The sequence below is a fragment of the Sciurus carolinensis genome, chromosome 1, assembly GCF_902686445.1.
Source record: "Sciurus carolinensis chromosome 1, mSciCar1.2, whole genome shotgun sequence".
NCBI classification, from domain to species: Eukaryota; Metazoa; Chordata; class Mammalia; order Rodentia; family Sciuridae; genus Sciurus; species Sciurus carolinensis.
The window spans coordinates 153,560,756-153,576,727 of NC_062213.1; positions in this window are offsets into that span (position 1 = coordinate 153,560,756).

Consider the following 15,972-nt stretch of genomic DNA (forward strand, 5'->3'; position numbering starts at 1 on the left):
AGAGGAATTTGAAAAGAAATGACTAACAAAAATATACAGAGAGTATACCAGGATCAGATTGCAAAGGCCTAGAAGCTCAGGTTAAGGAGGTTAACTGTTATTTACACATGCAGTAAGAAGCCAGATAATCTTTTAAGGCAAAGAATAGCATAATGAAAGGAACTGATCAGAAAAATTGATATGACTGACAATGTAGTAGAAGAATTGAAGAAGAGAGAGGGCTAAGGATGTAGCTCAGTGGTAGAACACTTGCATGCATGAGGTCCTGGGTTCGATCCCCAGTGGGAGACTGGGGGTGGGGTGGCAGGGAGGAGAAGGAACAGGAAAGAGAATATGTAGTGAGGATGTTTTTGCAGTTCAAAGAGAAAACGGTTGGTTTTTGTTTCTGCAGAGGATATTCCAACTGTTTTCCTCATTATAAAGTAACTCATGCTCCTTACCGGAAATTTGGAAGGTACAGAGAAGTGTAAAGATGAAAAACATTCATAAGACCAATATAGAAAAGTACTATAACTATTTATTTTCAGTTATTTTTCTAGGCATAATTTCACTAGATATACTGAGAAATAAAGAATGGATGAAAGGAACACAGGAAGGGAGGGAGGATAGAATTAACAAAATTGGAATTATATTGTTTGTACTTTGGGACCCTGGGTTTTCCCCATCTTTTTTCCTCTTGGTAATGTTTTTCCCTTGCCATTAAATATTTCATTAGGCAATCACATGTTTTGTTGGTTGAAATATGATGTAAACAATTTTCAAATGGTTGGATATTTCCTTTCATTCCCATTTTGTTTTTGTAGTTGCAAATAGCATTTCAGGGAACAACCTGTACATCATCCTTAGCCCTGTTCAATTCCTAAAACTGAAATTACTGAGTGAAAGAGTAGGAGCATTTTTAAACCTCTTGATTTGTATTTCCAAATTGCTTTCTGGAAAGACTGCAGTAATTTGCATATCCACCAGCCCTCGGCAAAAATCGTACCAGTGGATTGCACATTTTGCGTCAGCTTGTGAGTATCTAGCCCTGAATGGAGTGGGTTATGCCAGACCACAGTTTCAAATTGTATTTCAAATATTTTGACTTGGATCATGTATCAGATGAGGACAGTTCTTTCTTGAAGGCAGATTTACTCAGCTACTCATGAGGAACTGGATGAGTAACCATTTATGTTGTGGGAGCGGAGACCAGGGCTGACGTCATTCAGTTCATTGCCTGACCAAAAAGAACGCAACTCCAAGAAGGCTCTTCAAAGAAATGGGAAGACCTAACTTTCAGATACCTTAATATTAAGTCAGTTTCAAAAATCGGGCCTGATTACCCTGAATTCTTATCCCTTTTCTATCTTTTCCTGATAAACTGGGACTTGACCAATTTACTTTTCATTAACACCTCTAACAGAGGTCTGGAAAAAGAAAGAAAAAAGAAAGAAAATCAAAGCGACCTAAGCTTCTCTTCTGATTGGTGGGAGGATAAAAGTAGAAAGAAGAGAACAGCTTAATATTGCCTATTCTCTTTGATCCTCAAATCACAGAAAATTGAAAGGTTGTCTTAGAAATGATTGGGAAGGTTTTTCTTTCAATCACAAAAGATGCCTGATTTTTTAGCTCTGGAATTATATCTATCATCTTTTAGAAATTCCAGCATGTAAAAGCTCTCTCATTTCTCCAAGAGACTCCCCAGGATTTTGCCCTGTCTCTTCCTCATCACATGTCCTGTTTGCTCATCTGTTTGATGAGCAGGAAGGGGTGAATTTGATTACTGTCAACCATAACTCCAACAATTCTTTGAGTCTGGCATCTTAGTCCAGGATGAACGTGTATAGGGAACACTTGAGGAGTGGAGAACCCTCTCTCTTTGGCATTTTCTGTAGCCATCCTATTCATGAACAAGACCTATAGACTCTGATTTCTACATCTATTCTGTGTGCTTTACAAATATTATCCCATCCAGTCCTCATGAAGATAGCACTGTTTGAAGTGCTGTAATGAAGGGATGGGGGAACTGAAACTCAAAGAGTTTAAGTAAATTGACCAGTTTCTCTCAGATACACAGCTAGCAGGTAGCAGAGATAGGTTTCAAACCAGGCCAGCCTAGCCCCAGAGGAGATACACTCAACCACCATGTGCTGTTTTCTGCATAATAGAGCCTTTCTCAGATTTTGGGTGGTTCAAACCTACCTTCCCACTTTTCAGTACAGACACCTCACTTTCCTTAGTCCTAAACTGGGAACATAATAGTGTACCTACCTACTTCACTGTGGTGATGTGAAGCACAAACAACATATTGTTTGTAAATGAACTTTGTTAATATATTGGGTATTTGCTAACCATGTAACCTGGACTTCAGGCAACTTTGCTTACTCTCTGTACCTCAGTCTGTATATCTGTCAAACATGACAATAGCATCCATTTCAGGGGATTGTGGTGAAAACTCAAAGAATGAATACATAGAAAATACTCAGAATAGTATATGGCACATACAGAATACTCCTTAAGTGTTGTTTGTTGTTGATATTATACTACATGTTAGATTATTATAATATTATGTTAGGATTTATCGTATTATAATTATATGCCAGGCACTGTGCAAAGCAATGGAGAAAATGGAGAAAAGCCAAGTGGGCTCCTCCCCTCAGATCTAGTGGAGGGAAATATTTTGAACGAATAATAGTGAAGGGTTAGAGTTTGGAGTGTTAGAAAGGAGAATAGCAGATCACTCTGGAGCACCCAACATAAGGTTCCAGCCAGAGCTAAGGATCAGGAAATCTTTCACGAGAAAATAATTTTTAGTTTCTGACTGAGCTACATCCTCAGCCCAGTTTATTATTTATATTTTGAGATAGGCCATTGCTAAGTTGCCCAGGCTACCCTTGAACTTATGATCCTCCTACCTCAGCCACCTGAGTCACTGGGATTACAATTGTGGACCACTGTGCACAGCTAAGAAATAATTTAGCAGACGTTGAAATCTTCGTTTCTCCCAGGATTTTCTCCCTTGCTGTCCCTGTTGCCTCCTCTCTGTCCTTCACCTCAGCCATCCTATTCATGAACAAGACCTATAGACTCTGATTTTAATATATATCCCACTTATCTTCAGTCAGGAAGGTCCCTGCATCCTGTGTGAACTTATAAGAAGATCAATACTTCTGAGATCCAGAGAGCCAGGCAGGGCATGATGCAAAATCAGGTTGTCAAATAAATAGGGCCAGAGTTTGCTGGACCCTATAAGTCTTGCTGAAGATTGTGAACTTTTGCGAAGGTTATGGGAAGCTGTCTTCAGGCTTAAGCAACAGGTTCAGGTTAGTGTTTTTAAAAGAACACTCTTTAACCAACACCTGGGTTTAGGGTAGATACATAATGCCACAGCATAGTTCCCTGTGGCTCAATCCTAATAAAAACCCTATAGAGCAAGAACAATTATTTCCAAACTGTGGATTTTCAAAAAGCGAAGATTCTAAGAGCATAAAAGAGTTGCCAAGGTCAGGATGACTTTATTCTGGTTTGTCCTGGCTTGAAGCAGCCATGGATAGAGCAAACAGGGAGGGATGTACAGTCATCCATCACCAGGTGAGTGTGCTGGGTGATACTGCCTGTGTCCTAAGGAGGAAGGGCATTGGACATAACATCACCAGAGCCTGTGCTTGTCATCCATCTACTTTCTTGAATAGAACCCATCATGGATCTTGTCTTTTGAAGAATTTCTCTGTTCTGTGAATTTTAACAACCTTCTTTAGTGTAGGAACTGGTCCACTCGCTGCTCCTGATGAAAATTTGAACCCTGGACAAGTTGATATATTAACCACCCAGTTGTAAGGCAGCAGGGTCACTCAGGCTGTGGCCTTGCATGGCTTTGGCCGGTCTTTCACCTGTGGCTGGTAATTTCACTGACCTGCTCTGCTTTCACATCACTCTCAGGGCTGCTGTAGGGAGGAGGAAGGGCAACCAGGGCTACTGAGTGACGGCTCTGTGCCAGACTTTAGGTGAGGTGCCCAATGTGCCCGATGTCATTCAATCCACACATGAGAGCCCTTCCCTGTTTTACTGATTAAGAGACCTAAATCACATTTTCAGATTACAAAAACACCAAACACATTAGAATCCACATAGATAGTCCCTGTTTTGACCGGCCCCAGGCTGGATCCAACCTCATAGGCTCTCATATTGTTAGAACAATTTTACAGGTGATTAAGCTTCCAGATTTCCTCCCAATAACTTCATCTTCCCACGGCACCAGTGTCCTCTGATAGAAGCACAAATATAAATGGGTTTCTCCCCTGCTCAGAAACATTCCCTGGCTCCCCATTGCCTATAGTTTACTGTTCAATAAATAAAACGATCACACTAGAAGAACAATAATAAAAAAGTGCTATGGGAGCAAAGGGAGGGGAATGGTGCGAGATGCTTCTTTGCTTTAGGAATCTTGGTGGGGCCCGGGAAGGCTTCCCAGGGTTGACTGAGCTGGGTTTGGTGATGGATGGAGGGATCCCTCTAAAACGACAGCAGCGGCCAGCACCACGGCATGGGAAGGTGAAAGCCACGGCTCTGGCTGCCCCCAGGACACGTGACTGCTTGTTACTGCACCATGGGATCATTCCCTCGGGGCTCACAGAGCAGCACAGCAACAAGCAATGATTTGTTACAGCTAGGCTGCCAGGCAGTTTATCTGATGTTAGCGTCCATGTGGACTGCATGATGATTTATGAAACTCAATTTCTGCACTAACACAAGCAAATAGATGTAGTTACACAGTTAGGTGAGGGCTTAGGGAAAGGTGGCCTCTAGAGAGACCAAGGCTGCCCCCTGCCACCCTAACTCCACCAACAGGAAAGCATTGATTTGGATCAAGACCATGGAAAATAGAGGCTTAGGACTGGAGCACAGATTCCAGTGTGATGAGGAGAATTGTTTTTAAAAACTAGCTGCCTTACGCTTTTCTTTCTTACTTTCTTTCTTTTTTTTTTTTTTTTTTCTGTCTCTATATTTGACTTTAGCAGTATCTCTTCTTACTGGATGAATTGGCACACCCCTGTAATCACAGCAGTTTGGGAGACTGAGGCAGGAGGTTGGCAAGTTTGAGGCCAACCTCAGCAACTTAGTGAAACCCTGTCATAAAATTTTAAAAATAAAATAAAGTAAAATAAAAAGGGCTGGAGATGAGGCTCAGTGATAAAGCACTTCTGGATTCAATCCCCAATAACCCCTCCCCCAACAAAAAAAAATCTCTTCTCCCACGGGATCCTAAGGAAGGGGAAGCTGTGTCCCAAAGGGGTTCAGGACAGGGAAGTCTTCATCTATTTGCCGAGGCATTTCCTGGCCTAAATTTGAAGCTAAAGGGGCAAAGAGAATCCTTTTCCCAGTTCTGCTGATTAGGACCAAGAAGTCTACAGAGAAGTTCGATTCTAATCATTGATAATAATAGAGGCCATTTGTTCAGTCTCAGTCTCTGAGTATGTTGCCCTTGTAAAATTCAGCAGGTTAAAGTCAATGATAGTTGGTGATACGTCCTCAGGGATAGATCTCCCCCAGTGCTTAGAGTTGCCTTGTCCCAGGGTCAGGTAAAGAACATACTGGGAAACTCAAATTAAAGCCACATGAATTTATTTGTCTGGGATGATGGCCCAGCTACTACAGAAACGCACAGCAGGCTCTAGAATCCAGCACAGGAAACAGCTTCAGTTCCTGCATCCAGCCAAGAGCAGAACTCCCACTGATAAATGCAGCTTAACCCATCCTAGGCCAACTCCCTCCTTCTCTGCCTCCATGTGCCCTTATGTCTCCCTAGAAATGTGCATGGGCTTAGTCAGTCCATAAGAGTCACTTTCCTGTAGGCAGATTATTGTTGTGGACTCCTAAAAAAATGAGATATGCTTACTCTCCAGTGTATTGCCCCTCACTTTCTGTGGCCTTTATTTTCTGGGGGAAAAACCAGCTAAGAGGAAGAAGAAGGGGAAGGCAAATCAGATAGTCAAGGTTTTCAGCATGGGGCTTAGAGTTAGAAATTGGAAAAAAATTTCCTTTCTTGATGTACAAAAGGCACAAATAAGAAAATTGAAACTTTACAAGGTTAAGAAGATCAGTAAACATGATACAGTATAAAATTTGACATAGAACATTAATTTTACTTGATATGCCAATATTACATTGTTTTTATAACTGAATTTAAACTTTAATATAAATCTATTTATAAGCATTTACCTTAAAATATTTATGATATACACCCTCCTCTTCAAATCCAATGTTATTATGCCAATGTAGACACTTAACATTGCTTTAATTTGAATATTGCAAGAGTCTCCAGCTCCTTCTCCCTCCACCTAGCAACAAGAAGGTATCTTTAACCAAGACAAGCATGATCAGCTCTCCCTTGCTCAAATCTGTCAATGGCTGCTTGTGATATCATTGTGTCCATGTAGTTAAGTTATACTCCCCACTTATCCAAGGAAATGCTAATCTAGATATTACTTGGAAGATATTTTATGGATTTGATTGAAGTTGCTAATTGGTTGACTTCATATCAAAGAGATAATCCCAGATCATCAGGATGAGCCCAATTCATTCAGTGGAAAACTTACAAGAACAGAATTGAGGCTTCCCCGATGAAGAAGAAATTGTCCCTGTGGACAATTTGGGTCTTAGCCCAGGACTTAGATTTCCAATCTGCCCTTCCTGATGGCCTGCCCTTCACATTTGGGCTGGTTCAGTCAGTCTCCACATTTGCTTAAGTTAGTTCCTTGAAATAAATCTCTTAATGTATCTCTCTCACTGGTTGTGTTTCTCTGGCTGAGCTGTGTTTTATACACTCCTCACTCAGAACTGGAGTCAAAGGGTAAAAGACAGACCAACTCAAGGTGTTTAAGCAAAATTCTGACCACTGGCCACAGAGCTATGCTAACCTGGGGTGAACCCCTGGAAGCTGGCCTTGAATATTTTTAAATAATTTTTTAAATAATTTTAAAGAACAGAGACATCAGAGACTGCATACTGTGAGGGAAACAGATTCCACAGAATTAGTTTAGGAAAGTCACCAAAAAATAAAGTAAATAAACAAACAAACAAACAAAAAAGTCACAACAAAAATCATAGGGAAATTAGAATTCAGAATTGCTAGAATATTACTTTAAATACCCAGTATCTACAAAATATTTATAAAACATTCAAAGAAATCAGAAAATAGAACCCATTAATAAAAAAGAAAATAATAAAATCCATTTCTGAGCACCCAGATTGAATTTAGCAAAGATTTCAAAGCAGTATTTGTAAATATTTTCAAAAAATTAAAGAAAATCATGTTTAAGACTTAAAGAATGATGACAACGACTGATCAGAGAATATCAATGTTATGGTTAGGATATGAGTGTCCCCCAAAAGCTCAGAGGTGAGGCAATGCAGGAAGGTTCAGAGGAGAAATGATTGGACTGTAAGAGTCTTAACCCAATCAGTTAATTAATCCCTGATGGGATTAATTAAAGTGGTAGGGTGTGGGTGGAGGAGGTGGGAATTGGTGCCTGGCTATGGGGTACATATTTCGTATCTGAAGAGTGGAGTCTTTCTCTCTCTCTCTCTGCTTTCTGATTACCATGGTGCGAGCTGCTTCCCTCTGATGCCATCACCTGCCATGATGTTCAACCCTCACTTCGAGACCTGGGGAGTAGAGCCAGCATTCTGAGGACTAAGACCTCTGAAACTGTGAGCCCTGAAATAAACTTTTCCTCTTCTACAATTGTTCTAGTCCCATATTTTAGTCACAGAAGCAAAAAAACTGACTAATACAATCAATAAAAGGAAAATATTTTTAAATTAAAATTTTTAACTTGGTAAGTATAATAATAGAAACAAAAAATTCATGAGAGAAGGTTCAATAGTAGATTTGAACCCGCAGAAGAAAGAATCAGAACCTTGAACATAGATCTATTGAATTTATAGAAGAGGAAAAGACATAGAGTTCCTTGTGCATCCAAACATGAGGATACTGAAAATCTCAGAAAGAGAAGAGAAAGGAAAATCAATACACAAAAATCAGTGGTAAAGATGACATAGATGCATGTTTCCCTCTTCCCTTTAAATGCAATTAAATGCCCTAGAAAGAACTCAATGGACAGTCATGAAAGGTCTCTGAAAGGTGAAAAGAAGAAGGTGGAGTGACTGAGGACCTTGCTTCTTGAGGTATTTTCCCTGATTTTCTCCAAGCATTGGAGAGCTCTGCAATTTGGAGGAAGGGAAGGAATAAGAGATGGGGCATGGAAGCGGGGGAGATAGGGAGGAAGAAAAGAAAAGAGAGGGGAGGATGGAAATGAGCAAGGACACACTTTTCTAATAATGAAACTAGACATCAGTAACAGAAAGACCTGGCAAATTATTCAAGCCTGTGAAAATCAAACAGCATACTTCATGGGCCAAAGAGAAAATCTAGAAAAACAAAAACAAAACAACAAAAAAACCACAAAAGGGATTGAATGAAAATAAGACAACACATTGAAAATTTATGGGATCCAGTTAAGCAGAGCTGAGTGGGAAATTTATAGCATTCAATATAAATATTATAAAAGAGAAAAGATCTCAACTCAATAATCCAAGGTCATATCTCAAAACACTAGAAGTAGAAGAATAAAGTAAGTCCAGGGCTGGGGAGATAGCTCAGCTGGTAGAGTGCTTGCCTCACAAGCACAAGGCCCTGAGTTCGATCCCCAGTACCACAAAAAAAAAAAAAAAAAAAAAAAAAGTAAGTCCAAAGAGATCAAAAGGCAGAAAATCATAAAGATAAGGCTAACAATAAATGAAATTGTAAACAAGCCAACAATAGAGGAAATAGATGAAACAAAAAAATCAGTTCTTTGGAAATAATCAATAATATTCATAAATCTCTATCAAGACTGATAAAGGTGAAAGGCAGAAAATGTAACTGACCAATATCAAGAATGAAAGAGGCTATGACTAGAGATCCTTCAGCCATTTAACAAATAATAAGGATGGCTGGGAACAGTAGCACCTACTTGTAATCCCAGTTACTTGGGAGGCTGAGACAGGAAGATCTCAAATTCAAGGTCAACCTCCACAATTTAGGAAGACTATGTCTCAAAATAGAAAACAAAAAGGGCTGAGGATGTAGCTCAATGTTACAGTGCTTGAGTTCATTCCCCAGTATCATATAAAGAGAGAAAGAAGAAGTAAGAGGAGGAAATATAATAATTTTGCATAATGAATATGACAACTTAGAGAAAATGAACCAATTCCTCAAAATCCTAAAACTTCCAAAACTGAACCAAGATTGATAGGATGGCCACTCTATAAAGAAATCATATTTGTAATTTAAAAACTTCTATAAAATAAATTTCCTAGTCCACAAGATTTAACTGGATAATGCTATCAAATATTTGAAGAACTGACACAAATTTATATAATTTATTACAAAAAACAAAAGGAGGAAGCACCCTTCTAACCATTTTATGAGTTTAGTATTACCTTGACACCAAATCAGACAAAGATAGTACAAAAAGAAAGAACCTATGTATCTATAACTCTCATGAATCTAGATGCAAGAATTCCATTTAAAACAATAGCAAATCAAATCCAACAATGTATAAAAATAATACCATGTCACAAGCAAGTAGGGTTTATTCCAGGTGTGCAAGACTGGTTAAATGCTGAAAAGTCAACATATGTAATACCCCTTATCAGTAGGATAATCTTATGGTTTAGTAAAGAGGTATCCCCCATTGTGTGAGATAACACAAGAAAGTTTAGAGGTGAAATGATTGGGTTATAAAAGCCTTAACCTAATCAGTGCATTAATCCACTTGAATAGATTAACTAGGCAGTTGTGGTGTGGTTAGAGGAGGCAGGTCACTGTGGCTGTGCTTCAGGGTTTATATTTTGTCCCTAGTAAATGGGAGTTTTCTCTTTGCTTCCTGGTACCATATCCTGAGCTGCTTTCCTCTATCCCGCCTTTCTTCCATGGTGTTCTGCCTCACCTCAGGCCCAGATCAATGGAGTGGGCTGTCAACGGATGGAGAACTCTGAAACAGAGAGGTCAAATAAATTTTACCCCTCTAAAACTGTTCTTTCCAAGTCTTTTGGCCACAGTGAGAGGAAACTGATTTAAACAGCTAATAAAAGAAAAGATCATACAGTCATATCAGTATCAGCTAACATCATGTTTAGTTGTAAAGAACAGAATACTTTCCTTCTCAGTTTGGGAACAGGCAGGGTGGTTCACTCTTACTATTGTCATTCAACATAGCATTGGAGGTTCTAGGTGGCACAATAAACTTTTAAAAAGGCATCTATGATGGAAAGAACATGAACTACTACATCAAATATTTCAGGAAATCTACCAAAACAAAAAACAAAACAAAACAAAAAAAAAACCCCACCTCTCCTAGTACTAAAAAGTGAATTTAGCAAGGTTGTAGAATCAACACATGAAAATAAACTGCATTTCTACATGTCAACACAGAACATATGGAAACTAAAATTATTAACATAATACTATCCATGATTGCTTCAAAGAAAATGAAATATTTAGGTATAAATTCTAACATAACATAAATAGGACTGATAGGCTCAAGAATATAAAATGTTGATGAAAGAAAACAAGGAAGACCTAAACAACCAGGGAGAATTATTGTGTATGAACTGGAAAACTCTTGAGGAAAAGATGTCAGTGTTCTGAAGATTGACCTGTACATTTAATTCAATTTCTATAAAAATCTCAGCATGTTTTATAGACAAAGAGAAGTTTATTCTAAACATTATATGATAAGCTAAAGATCTTGGAAAGGCCAACACAATTTGGGGGAAATAATGAAGTGTGAGGAATAACTCCTTTCCATGGCAAGTCTTAATATGTAGCTACAGTAACCAAGATAGTGTGGTCGGGGAAGAAAGATAGGCACATAGAACTATGAAACAGAATAGAGAACTCAGAAATAGTCCTGCACAAATACACCCCACTGATTTTTAACAAAAGTATAAAAGTAAAATGATTCAATGTAGGAAGAGTAATCTTTTCAACATGGTGCTGGAGTGAGTGGACAGTACTATGGAGTTAATTTTACCCCATCCCAAATTTGTATTTCAAAACTCTAACTTGCAAGATGACTTTATAAATTATTTCTCTGTGAACTACCTTAGTAAGAGGATAAAAGACAAATTATGGACTAGAAGAAAATATTTGCAAATCACCTGAGAAAGTATTTCTATCTAGAATATATAAAGAATCTATGGGAGATCCAATATGGCAGACTATAAGGAGGATGCATTCCTTTTTGCTCCATAACTCAGGTTTCAAGTAGAGGAAAATCTGTTTCTCTGTGAGGCAGTCTTTGCTGCTCATCAATCCCCTGATGTTTACTCCATTTGTCCACCTCAATCACCTGCAGTCTGCCCCCATATCAACTACTTTTTCAGTGCAGATCGCTCACTGTCTGCTGCCTATCATCTGCCATTTGCCTGTTTGCCTGCCTCTTCCTGCCCATCACCTGCCTTTCACCTATCCATCACCCACTACCCAAAGTCCACCTGCCAATCATCTGCCAATAGCCTGCAGACTGCCCACAAAGCACCAGCAGATCACCAGCTGCCTGCTATTTCCTGGAAGCCCACTGTCACAGTACCCACAGGTTTGGTTACATGTGGGTGCAGTTGTTTGCTGACAATAGCCAGGACCTGCAGGACCCCTGGCCCAACCAACCACACCCTGCCTCCAGAATCCCGGGTTTGACCAACCACACCCACATAGACTCGGTGCCCATGCCTTGCACTGCAGCTCCCCATTTGCCAACACATTTGGAAGCCAGTGCAGCCATCTTGGATTATCCTGGAAGCAGAAGCTGCCATCTTTAGGTGGGGCAAATCCCATCCTGAAATCCTACTGGAGACTGGAAGTTCATCATCAGGTATCTCTCATACATCAGGCTACTGAAGACTGGGAGGTTTGAATAGTGTATGATTGTTATAGTGTAGACTTTTTTCTCCTTTTTTGAAAAATTTTAAGTTTTTATTTCTTTATTTTTCTTCTCTCTATTTTCCTTTCATTTACCTGTTTCCTCAGAGTCTCTTTCTCCCCTTTCCCATGCTAACAACCAACATTTTTTGATTCTGCTTTCACTCTACCTATGCTCTAGTACTTCTATATACTCTTTGTTTTAAATCCCATTAACAGTTACATCCAATCCCCCTCCCCATCCTCTTTGTCCACCATTAGAAATTGTAGACCTCATTGCAAATCTATTTATTATACTGTAGATAATAATTGAACTCATCCTTTGTATATATTACAATATTGTTAACATCTTCATAGGGGCTATTTGGTTTAGGGCTGCATATTGTCTGTACTGGGTACTGCCAATAATGATCTCCCCCTTAAAGAAGAGGCTTTGGAAACCTGCAGGGTCACCATAACCCTGTAGGGGGAAAACTGCAATACCCCAGATCTGCACTGCCAGAGGGGAAGTTATGTGAAAACATGAAAAAACAACAGAGGAAAATATTCCAAACAAAACAAGATTCTGTAGTAATAGAACCCAATGACAGCATGGTGGAAGAAATTTCAGAAAAGGTGTTCAGAATATACATAATTAAAATGACTCACAAAGCAAAGGATGAGATAAGAGCAAATGCAGGCAATGAATGATCACTCCAAGAAACAGTAGAAAGAACAACTACAGGAAGCAAAAGATCATTTTAACAAAGAGATAGAGATTCTGGAAAAAAAAAAAAAAAACAGAAATCCTTGAAATGAAGGAAACAATAGACTAAATAAAAAACTCAATGGAAAGTATCACCAACCAACTAGATCACTTGGAAGACAGAACCTCAGAAAATGAAGACAAAATATTTAATCTTGAAAATAAAGTTGACCAAACAGAGAAGATGGTAAAAATCATGAACGGAACCTCCAAGAACTATGGGACATCATGAAAAGACCAAATTTAAGAATTATCAGGATTGAGGAAGGCACACAGATACAAACCAAAGGAATGAACAACCTATTTAATGAACTAATATCAGAAAATTTTCCAAACCCGAAGAATGAAAAGCAAAATCAACTACGAGACACAGAACACCAAATACACGAAATTACAACAGATCCACACCATGGCACATTATAATGAAAATGTCTAACATTCAAAATAAAGATAGAATTTTAAAGGCTGCGAGAGAAAAGCATCAGATTACATATAGGGGAAAACCAATATGGATAGCAGCACATTTCTCAGCCCAGACCCTAAAAACTAGAAGGGCCTGGAACAACATATTTCAAGCTCTGAAAGAACATGGTTGCCAACCAAGATTCTTATACCCAGCAAAACTAACCTTCACATTTGAAGATGAAATAAAATCCTTCCATGATAAACAAAAGTTAAAAGAATTTACAAATAGAAAATCTGCACTACAGGACATTCTCAGCAAAATATTCCATGAGGAGGAAATGAAAAACAAAATGTAGGTCAGCAAAGGGAGGAACTACCCTAAAGGAAAAGCCAATCAAGGAGAAACCAAGTCAAGTTAAAAACCAAAAATAAGCCCAAATGACTGGAATACAGATCATATTTCAATAATAACTCTGAATGTTAATGGCCTTAACTCATCAATCAAAATTTTTCTATGTTTTAAAAACGTTATGATTTTGTCAATTTACATGTTAGGAAGAATAGCTCTTTGTGATATGAGCTGTAAATATCTCCCTTAGTTGCCTTTTTCAAAAGTTCATTTATGATGCTTCTTTCCATAGAAAAATTGATTTTTATGTAACAAAAAGTACCAGTAAAATAATTTATGACTTGGGGATTTTGAGTCGTGAAAGGTTAGATAGTTCTTGCTAACTCCAGATTTGTAAAGAAAAAAAATTTCAAATTTTCTTCTTATTATTTGATGGTTGTGTTATTTAAAAAATATCTTTGGTAAATATGGATTTTATCATGGTAAATGAGGTAAGGAGGGATATTACTTTACTTATCCCTGTAACATTTGTTGACTACTTCTTTTTCCCAGTGATTTGAGATGATATCCTCTTTATATAATCAATCTCTATATGTACCTAAGTGTACTTACTTCTGGGCATTCTATTTTGCTAATAGACCAGTATGATACTCTTAAATTATTTAGACTTTTAAAAATACCTTAATGTGTTTTAGTTCTAGTCCTACTTCCATGTTTATCTTTTTCACTAAATTTAGCATCAGATGATATAGCTTAAAACTGTTTTCACTGAGGTTTTGTTAAATTTACAAGTTAATTTACACAACAATATGGTCCTTCTATTTATAGAAAGGTTATTTTTCTGCCTTCCATGATATTTTAATTTTTATTTTTAACAGGTCTCACGTTTTTATTGACAAACATATTAATATATTTTTGTTACTGTCATATATGAAATCTTTTCTTCCATTATATCTTCCAAAAGATTGTTTGAATATATGTAAACTACTGATTTTTGTATGTTGATTTTGTACTTGGTAATCTAATTGAACTATCTTATTGTTTGTAGTAGCTGTTAATAAAATATTTTGAATATTCAAAAGAAAAAAAAGAAGTAATTGTAGTTGCATATGAGTCAGCTACCAGAATATTTAGTGCTGCATATTTATATAATAATAAGTTGGAAGCAAAATTGACCAATAGGTGACTGGTCAAATATTCTTTTAATACCACTACATAGTGGTTTACTATGGAATCATTAAAATTATACAATGTAAGAATACTTAATATAAAAAAAGTGAAACATTGTTGAAAGGGAAAAGCAAATTACAAAATACTGTAATAGTGTGATCTTATGTATGTAAAAGAGAAAAATTGTATGTGTGCATTTCTGTGTGTAACTTATAAATTGAATAAAGATGACACATTCTGAAAAAAAAGAATCTATGAAGAACTCTCAAAACACATTTAAAAAATCTAATTAGAAAATAAGCAAAAGATACAAACAGATATCTATTGAAGTAGATATACAAATGGAAAATAATCACATGAAAAGATGTTCAGCATCATTAGTCACTGGGGAACTACAAATTAAAACCACAATCAGTTATCTCTAGACCTGGCTAAAATAAAAGTAGCAATAACTTCAAATGGGGAGAATACAAAGAAAATGGATCATTCATACATTGCTCATGGGAACTTAAAATGGTACAGCTTCTCTGGAAATTAGTTTGGAAATTTCTTAAAAAGTTAAATTTATTTTATTACCTAATAATTCTGTTTTCAGGTATATATCCAAGAGAAATCAAAATCGTATGCACACAAAGACCTGCCTGTGGATGTTCTTGGCAACTTTATTCATGGCCAAAAAGTGAAATAATCCTGATACCCATCAAATGAGAAATGAATAATCAAGATGTCAGTCAATGATTGGATAATTAGCATGTACATAATAATACTACTCAGTCATGACACTGAATGGAATACCAATACACGCTACAACCGGGATGAACCTCAAAAACTGCTTTCCTCACCCTCTTTTTCTTTGAACTCCCTTAACAAGCTTAATAAGTTGAGGGTCCTATATGACCCAGAGTGTTTATTGTTTAAAAAAATTAGAGTATTCAAAGCAGTCCCACCCCACTTTGATACCACAGCTCAGAATAAATATTTCAGATGCAGTTGTGAGGGACAGCTAGAGATTCCTGCAGTGCACAGCTAACTGCAAAATCCTTCCATCCCAGAAGAACTGCCAGAAAGCATTTACAAATAGTTTATTTTTCCCCAGTTCTGGGAATTGAACCCAGAACCTCATGCATGCCAGGTAGTGCTTTACCACTGAGCTACACCCCAGCACCACCAAATGTGCTTTTTGAATCAAAGAGGAAATGCAGGTGTCTGAAGACATCAGATACCACTGTGGTACATAAGCAATGCACTGCAGGCCATGTGACCTGCTATTCCTGTGACCCTTAGGACAACTTCCAGGAAGTCAGTTTTTATTCCCAAGGGCAAGCACAGTTAGAAAGCCGAAATTTAAAAGAATCCATT